A 9021-nucleotide genomic window follows, 5' to 3' on the forward strand; every position below is an offset into this window, starting at 1 on the left:
GTAAAACAGTCTGGGCTACTCCTGCCTCAGGAAAAGGCAAACCCATTCGTGGGATTGCTTTTGCTCAAGGACCTGGATGCACTTGGTGGGTAATGCAAAAGAATGGGGAGGTCCGGTGTGTACCTCAAGGGGATTTAATACTGGGTGAGAATAGCCCATGAGTTGAGTTGTATTATGTTAATTATTATATAATACTGTGTGTCATCACTACCATAGATGAAAATAGTGATTAACTAGAATGTATTGGAAAGAGTGTAACCTGAGCATGACATAAATGGTATGGAATAAGGGGTGGATATATGTCCTGGTTTCAGTTAGGACAGAGATAATTTTCCTCCTAGTAGCTGGTAGGGTGCTATGTTTTGGATTAGGATGAGAAGAGTGCTGATAACATGCTGTTTTAATTGCTACAGAGCAATGCTTATACTAAGCCAAGGACTTTTCAGCTCCTCGCTCTGTCCTGCCAGCGGGCAGGCTGGGGGTGCAGCAGGAGCTGGGAGGGGACAGACCCAGGACAGCTGACCCAAACTGGCCAAAGGGGTATTCCATACCATCTGACGTCATGCTAAACAATATATAGGGGTGGCTAGCCGGGGTGGGGGGGCCGGCTGCTCGGGGTTGGGCTGGGCATCGGTCAGCGGGTGGTGAGCAATTGCATTGTGCATCACTTGTTTGTACATATTATTATTATTATCATTATTATTTTCTATTTTGATAAACTGTCTTTATCTCAACTCACAGGCTTCACTTTCCCGTTTCTCTCCCCCATCCCAGAGAGGGAGGGGGGAGGGTGAGCGAATGGCTTTGTGGTGTTTAGCTGCCAGCCGGGTTAAACCACAACATCACCAATGAATTGGCAGCACAAACATGCCCTGTTGACTCCTTCCTGAATGGGAAGTGAAATGGCTGCAATGCAAGGCATAAAAGTATGTGTGCTATAAATTAAAAAACACGGAAATTTCCCATGTTTCGTTAGGATGGATTTGTTACCCGGTGAGAAAATTAGATATTTTTTTTTTTTTCTGTCCCATGACAAGGGTCTTTTACTTGACACGGCAAAGAAGAGATTACAATTTTTTTCTTTCTCCTAGTAAACAGAGCATTACAAAAAATATCCAACAACCCTGCAGTTCAAAATTGCAGGTGAGAGAAAACCATGGAAACTTACAGGACACAGCTCTGTTATTTCTTGCACATACAGAAGGAATCAATGAAATAAATATACCCTATCCAGTAGATACAAGTTCAAGTCACCCCAAGTGCATAATTCGCTTCATCTGTGTCTGAAGCTAGCACATAGCAAAGAGAGCAAAATGTCTCAGACTGATTAGACAACTAAGCTTAACATTTCCTCTCCCTTCTTGTTTATCCATTCTTCATTGTTCATTTAGTGATGCGAAAAGGCTCTGGAAGCCAAACTGTCGAGATGGCTTATACACATGTATCACTTAAATCCAGCTCAACCTCTCAAAAAAGCCTCTAAAGGCAGCCTAAGTTATGGTTAGGTCTTAAGCTGGGCTCCTCCACAGGAATTTCACTCCTCCCCACAAATATAAGAGCCATTTCACCTAGAGATGTGAATCCTCAGAAATGGGGGAAAAAAAAAAAGGCAAAATGCCAATGATGCATCAGTAAAATATCACCATTAATGTAGATTAACTGTTTCAATAAAGAAAAAAAATGTTCAGCAACTGCTGGGCATTTCCAGGGATCACTGTGCTATTTCTGTTTCTCATTCCAGAGGTTTAAAAATGATCTGGAACCACTTGGCATGTGACTTCTGAAGTGTTTAGCAGTCTTACAAAAACGTCATGAAAATTTATCAGCCTAGGCCCCAAATCTACTTGCCTGCCTTGTATCATCAGTCATCATACTAATGAAAATACTAATGACATTTCAATTGTGTTTCAAGAGAAATGAGCTGCTTCAGCTGAACAGGAATTAGAAAAAAAAAATGCATGAAGAGTATATCACTCTCCCTTTTTATTATTATGAATTAGATGAAGGACTTGGCTTCACTGAAGTCTGGGGTCCCACTGTAGCAGTCACAGTACACATAAAAAGTGAGAAACAGCCCACATTGCTAAACAGAGAAAGGTCTCCAAGCTTTCCTCCCTTGGTCTCCAACCCAATTCCCTAGGGCAGCCACCACCTGAGGGTTATTGCTAGGATGAGTACAAACAGAGCATTTCTCTGGGGCATGGGGGCTGGAGAAACGAGGAGGTTCAGCTCCCCAGGTGGGACCACGTAGCCTTGCATTGCCAGGAAGGAGACAGGAAGAGACCCCCAGCAGATGAAGGTGTCAGTAGGTGGTGCTGATGCCCAAGGGGTGCAAGCCCTGATTTCACTGCAGCAATGCACCTGGACTGTGTGCAGTATCTATGCCATTGCACTATAATTCATCGCTGGAACACATGTTGCCTTATTTCAACACGAGAGCTGTTCAAAACTTTGGAGACCAAAGCCTGTAACTTTTGTCTCCTGTATGGAACTGGAGAAAATTATGACTTGTGGCTTGTTCTGTTCAAATGGTCCTTTCTCTTTTAAGCAAACAAACAAATGAACAGCAAATGGCCTATTCCCACCTGGCATTAGTGCAATGGTACATTTCAGACTTTAAAAATGTAAAAGTCAAACCATTCAAAATGATGGGTCCTGTAGCAAATGTAACATCATCCCAAGGGTACTTATGGTATGGTATTGCTGCACATGGTATTAACTTTTATGCCTTTTTCTATATGTGCAGTGTGGCTCATTTATAGTTGCTCTGGGAACCACTATGTTTACATAAATTTTAATTTCCTGTCTTTTGTTTGTTCTCTTTATCATCTTTCTAAAACAAAAATTTCCTTGTGAATTTTAGTGCTCAACCAATTATCCACAGATGGAGGCGAAGGAGAAATGACATCCTCTCGTTTTTCCATGTGGCCCTAGCAATATGCCTCCACATTGGTTTGGACCCATTAGACGCCATGGAGCTCCAGCAGTGGCACTGTTTCTACTAGAGCGGACTTCTTCCCATAGGTCGTGGTGATTTTGGTCTGTTGTCACCTGGGACCTGGCCAAAACCTTCCTGTTGAGTTCACATGGACCGTATTTACTGTATCATAACTCATTTTCTGGTTTTTCTTTTCCTCTTAAGTGCATGCAGCTTGTGAACTGAATGAATCTGGTGCCAGGCTTCATATAACCCCACTTGAGTTATATGCCTCCAGATTTTGGCACGAAAGCCCTTCGCTACCTGCTCTGATAACTAAATCAAGGTGTTTACAATTGCTTGAAATGTATCTTTTGTTCAAGCTCGCAAAACTAGTGCTTCAATCGGACGAGATCTGACCGTACCTTGTTACAAAACATTACTATAAAAGATTGAAACCTTAGAGATGCCAGCTGCACAGAAAAAAACCACAATGGTCCAGCTACGGATTAATGCAGTGATTTTCATGAACAGTTAATTAAAATTCAGTGTTGACAGGACCAAGGCTTGCTACTATTTTTTAGGGAAACAAAGAATAACAGATAAAGCTAAATTATAATAGATCAGTGCAGCTAATACAAGAAAAATATGGCAGTTCTCAGCAGATGTGATAGGAATCCTACCTCTTCTTGAATAATAAAGGCTTTTGCTAATTTTAACCAGAGCCGAATCTGAAAAACCTACAGTCGCATGTGACTCAGAGAGCCCCAAGGGAATGGGAGGTGGGGGGAGATAGGTGCGTGTGTATGTCTGTGTGTATAATCTAACAGTGCCCAGAGCTTTTACACCCATGCCCACACACACATGTATATTTTAAAGAGCTTCTTAGCTTATACAACTCCACTCTGCGCTTCTCTGGGGTTTTCCAGATGCTGTTCCTGACACTGGCACCTCACCCCAATTGCAGCTGCATTCATCTGGGATTCAATTACAGCCTGTCTTGCAAAGGCAGATTGTTTTTTTTTAAAAAAGATAACATATTTTGGGAAGGGATTTTTTCCTCCCCAAAAGCCATTTTTATTAAGAAAGGAGAAGTGTGACTTGCAGCTTGATCTTGCCAGGTGCTGAATGCCTCCAGACAGGTCCCCAGCATCCTTAGTATCATTTTACTTCATCTCATTTTAGCATACAGCACCCTGCAGGGGTAGATTCTGCCAGATTAAAGTGCTGGCAGAGAAGGATCCAAGCCTGCTGCTCCTCAGTGAAAGCTTTCTATCACAAACAGCACATCGATAACAGTTTTTTTCATGACTGATTTTGCAAGCCGTAATCAGCTTAAAACCGTCAAACCTAATTACTGATATTTTTTTTGGCCATCCTTCCCCCACTCCCTGAAAATATTGGGAAGGGAAGGTAGAGAGGCATTATTATCAATATTTCTTCAAGGTATTCTCTGCACCAAGGCCCTTTCTCTTCCTGAGGAAGCCCTCCCTAGGTGATGCTGTCCAGGAAGGAACCCTGCAGCTTGGCTGGGTGGGATGCAGGAGACATGGAGGTGAAGGGGGAGTCGCTGCTGATCCCTGGATGCTCAGGGTGGCTGCACTATGAGCAAGGCAGCAGGGGAGGGACTTGTTTGCAGACTTCAATGGACTCAGAGAAAAAGGCTTTGGGATTAAGAGCTGAGCCTGGGAGCACAAGGGCTGTAGGAAACCTGGATGACAGGTTTTAAGCCTCCAGTCCTTGTTTTCCCTTAACCACATTTTCCTATTCAATTATCGGTTGCACTAATGAACTCCAATTAGCAATGTTATTGCTTCCATCCAGCTTTGGATGGGGCTCAAAGAGGCTGAACACAGGATGCAGACACTGTTGCTTCTTGAGAAATCAAACAGAATGAAGCCAGACATCACCTATTTCTGATATTAGGCAACAAAATTAGCAGCCTGACTTTTGGGGATGCCAGTTGCCATGGTGTCTGGTGAAATCTTCAGGAGCAAATGACAGGAGGGACTTTGGCATCCCAGGGAATAAAAAGTGGGGTTTCATTGACGAATAGCATGCAGCCCCTTTGGCGAGTGTTGCTCTACACACTCCCACCCCAGCTTCCCCTATCTGTAATAGGAGCAGAACACTTCTTATCTCAGCTATGGGGCTGGCAAAAGCAGTAAGTAATATGCAGGTGAAAAAAAAAATTGCTCATTGTAAAGAAACAGTGTTTATTAAATGAAAGTATGCTGAGGCCATTTGCTCTTTTTGGATCAGACAGGGAGACAATAATAGCCTTATTTATCACAGAATCACAGAATAGTCTAGGTTGGAAGAGACCTCCAAGATCACCGAGTCCAACCTCCGACCTAATGCTAACAAATCTTCCACTAAACCATATCCCTAAGCTCTACATCTAAATGTCTTTTAAAGACCTCCAGGGATGGTGACTCAACCACTTCCCTGGGCAGCCTATTCCAGTGACTAACAACCCGTTCAGTAAAGAAGTTCTTCCTAATATCCAACCTAAACCTCCCCTGGTACAACTTTAGCCCATTCCCCCTCGTTCTGTCACCAGGCACGTGGGAGAATAGACCAACCGCCACCTTGCTACAGCCTCCCTTCAGGTACCTGTAGAGCGCAATAAGGTCACCCCTGAGCCTCCTCTTCTCCAAGCTAAACAGTCCCAGCTCCCTCAGCTGCTCCTCATAAGACTTGTTCTCCAGACCCTTCACCAGCTTCGTAGCCCTTCTCTGGACTCGCTCGAGCACCTCCATGTCCTTCTTGTAGCGAGGGGCCCAAAACTGAACACAGTACTCGAGGTGCGGCCTCACCAGAGCCGAGTACAGGGGGACAATCACTTCCCTGGACCTGCTGGCCATGCTGTTTCTTATACAAGCCAGGATGCTGCTGTCCTTCTTGGCCGCCTGAGCACACTGCTGGCTCATATTTATTACTCATGTACAGCTCTAGTTTTCCTCAGTCCTTCTATACATGATTTATCTGCATGCCATCAAATCCAACTGCCCTTTACAGAGACCTATTGAAGCCTGTTAGTTGAAGTGGAAGCAACGCAAAGGAAGAAAACATCTGGGAAATACAAGTCTGCATGACTTTGACAGAGGAATGTCTTTGAATTAATAAAAACTGAACAGGTAAGGCAGACAGAGCAGCAAGGAGAGTGATGCAGGCATGGTGCAGCAGCAGCCAGCCTTGATACACATCCTCTGTGCCACCGAAGGGCAGACAAAGCTGCTCTTTCACAGGTGTCTCCCTGCCTATTTGACATATTTAGCTGCAGTGGGGAAGCAGTGATGGAGAAACCACACTGCTCTAAGGGTGGAAGAGACTCAAGGTGGCTTGCCACTGGGAGCAGCTCTGCACAGCTTCTCCGAGCCCAGCCAGGGAGACCTTTTGGCCCCAGGAGTGAGCAGCGAGGTGACAGAAAAGCAGGCTGGTTTTGCTTTGCAAAACTTCAGCTTGGGATGTGGGTTTGGGAAACAGCATCCACCAGCAATTCAGAATGAGCTCCTGTTTCATCTGAATATGAGAGTTTAGTAAGAGGTTTGCATGTGTCTCACAGTGCCTTTGCTCGAGCAGTGCAAAACATGTTTACATATAATAACAAATTTGGCTACTCAGAACCCCTGGGAGTGAGAAACATGGTCCCTACTTCCGAGTGAGTGAAACTAAGCAATCCCATTGATTTTGTATCATGATTTCACTTGAGTTTTAGTGGGGAGGCATGCACTGTATCTAAAGACAGGTTTTCTGTATTATAACAGTAGAATTTCTATGGGCATTTGAGATAAAGACAGAAGGTTTAATTCCCACAATATTTTCCTTTTGTAATTAGTGAATCTGAAGCTGCAAAGTGTAATTGAAAGTCCATTCAGCTGGTCACAGGAGAGCATCCCCACCACAGCAAGGGGATGCTGACATGAGATTATAGCACAGACACTGGAGAATAAATGTTGGAACCAGAACATCCACCTGGTCTTTTTTTTTTTTTTAATAATATTAACCAAAAAAAAAAAAAAAGAAAAAGAAAAAACCCAACCCTAATCCAAAAAACAGAACACAGGAAACAAGTCCCTGCTTGTGTTGATGGGGAGGAATTTAGGGCAGGTAAGGAAACCTTGTCTAAATATTGGCCCATCTGACTTCTGGAATGTGTTTAATAAAGACATTTTTCATGATGGCACAGTCCAATGTCCACTAAAGCCATGACTGGATTTTTATTGACTGCAGTGTACTTTGGATTGGGCCTTAAATGAATAAAATAAACATCTACATTGTCAGCTTGATGCATGTACATTTAGTTGAAAGATTTCCACTAAATGGAGAGTTGTGAAGCTAACTCTGCAGGCATGACATCAAAGATGTGGCAGGAGAAACATATTTATTAAAGCTAAGCAGGGCTTTAGCGAGTGCAGTTTAAAAATAAACACAAGGGTCTTGAAACGCAGTGCCAGCTCTGCTAATTCGCTCCTCCCTCATCACATATATTTTCCTTTAAGGAAAAACAAAATCTCACAGACCACTTGTGTGGCATGTTAGTTGCTGTCTGCAAATAGGCGTGTTGCAGGCCTCCAAAAAATGCCATTTGTAACAGTAAGGCCAACTGACCCTCAACTGCAGTGGCACTTTGTGGCCCATACATGCAAACAATCCTCTATTGATTCCCCAGCCTCCAGCTTGAAGCACATTGTATCTGAGAGGCTTCCAGTTGCAGGCAAGACACTGTCATTGCTAATTCTCCCTGCCCCCAGGCTGCTCGGTATTTCTGCTGCTCACTTGAAGTGTTATCAAAATAACGACCGTAATAACCACCACTGCCATGTTTCCCAGGGCAAATTTCAGTGAATCAAAGGCCATCGAGGAAAGCTGCTTAAGCCCTCTGTATTCTCTGTAAGCCCATTACTGTATGTGTGCCAAAACCAAATCCGCTTTACAAACTATGGGAAGACAGGGGGGGGACGGGGGGGACGGGGGGGGGACCCTAAAGATTGCGACTTGAAAAGAATTAAGGAAATGCCCTCAAACCATATCTCAGATCTTCATTAGGTCAGCAACACTTTGCATTTCCCTTGCTCAGTTCAAAGCCCTTTGCAGTGGCTACAGATGCTCAGGTGGCTCTGGTACAGCACTGAAGTGCTGTGGCCCAGGAGGGCAGTGTGTACCTGGAGGATTGTATCCAGTTCATGGCCCCCCAGTACAAGAGGAACATGGAACTACTGGAGCGACTCCAGAGGAGGGCTACAAAGATGATCAGAGGACTGAAGCACCTGTTGAACGAGGACAGGCTGAGAGAACAGGGCCTGTTTAGCCTGGGAAAGAGAAGACTGAGGGAAGACCTCATTAATGTGTATAAATATCTGAGGGGAGAGTGTTGAAAGGATGGAGCCGCTCTATTTTCAGTTGTGTCCAGTGACGGGACAAGAAGTAATGGGCACAAACTGAAGCACAGGAGGTTCCGGCTCAGTATGAGGGGGCACTTGTGTACTGTGAGGTGACAGAGCACTGGGACAGGCTGCCCAGAGAGGTTGTGGAGTCTCCTTCTCTGGAGATATTCAAAACCTGCCTGGATGCCATCCTGTGTAATGTGCTCTGTGTGACCCTGCTGGGCAGGGGGTTGGACTGGACGATCTTCAGAGGTCCTTTTCAACCTCGGTCATTCGGTGATTCTGTACGCAACACCACTACGCCAACAGTGCTGGACAGGCCACGATCACCATATGGTGATTTGGAGGTATGGTGGTTTTACTCAGGTGGGCAGCTGAGTTCCACCACGGCTGCTCTCTCACTCCCCCTCCTCAAAGAGGAAGGGGGAGAAAAGACAACACAAAGAGCTCGAGGTTTGAGATGAGAATGATTTAATTAAAGGGAAAGGGAATGCGGGAAAAAAAATTTAAAAAAATAAAAAAAAGGCTGCGCAGAAGCACAGAGAGAAAGTGAAAAAAAAGTTATTCTCTACTTCCCATAAACGAGCGATGTTCGGCCATGTCCTGGGAAGCAGGGCCTCAAAACACATAACAGTTGTTCAGAAGAACAGCCCCCTCCCCCATGAAAGCCCCCCTTTTTTATTGCTGAGTGTGACATCAGGTGTTATGGAATAT

This window comes from Oxyura jamaicensis (genome assembly GCF_011077185.1).
Source record: "Oxyura jamaicensis isolate SHBP4307 breed ruddy duck chromosome Z unlocalized genomic scaffold, BPBGC_Ojam_1.0 oxyZ_random_OJ71529, whole genome shotgun sequence".
Taxonomy (NCBI): domain Eukaryota; kingdom Metazoa; phylum Chordata; class Aves; order Anseriformes; family Anatidae; genus Oxyura; species Oxyura jamaicensis.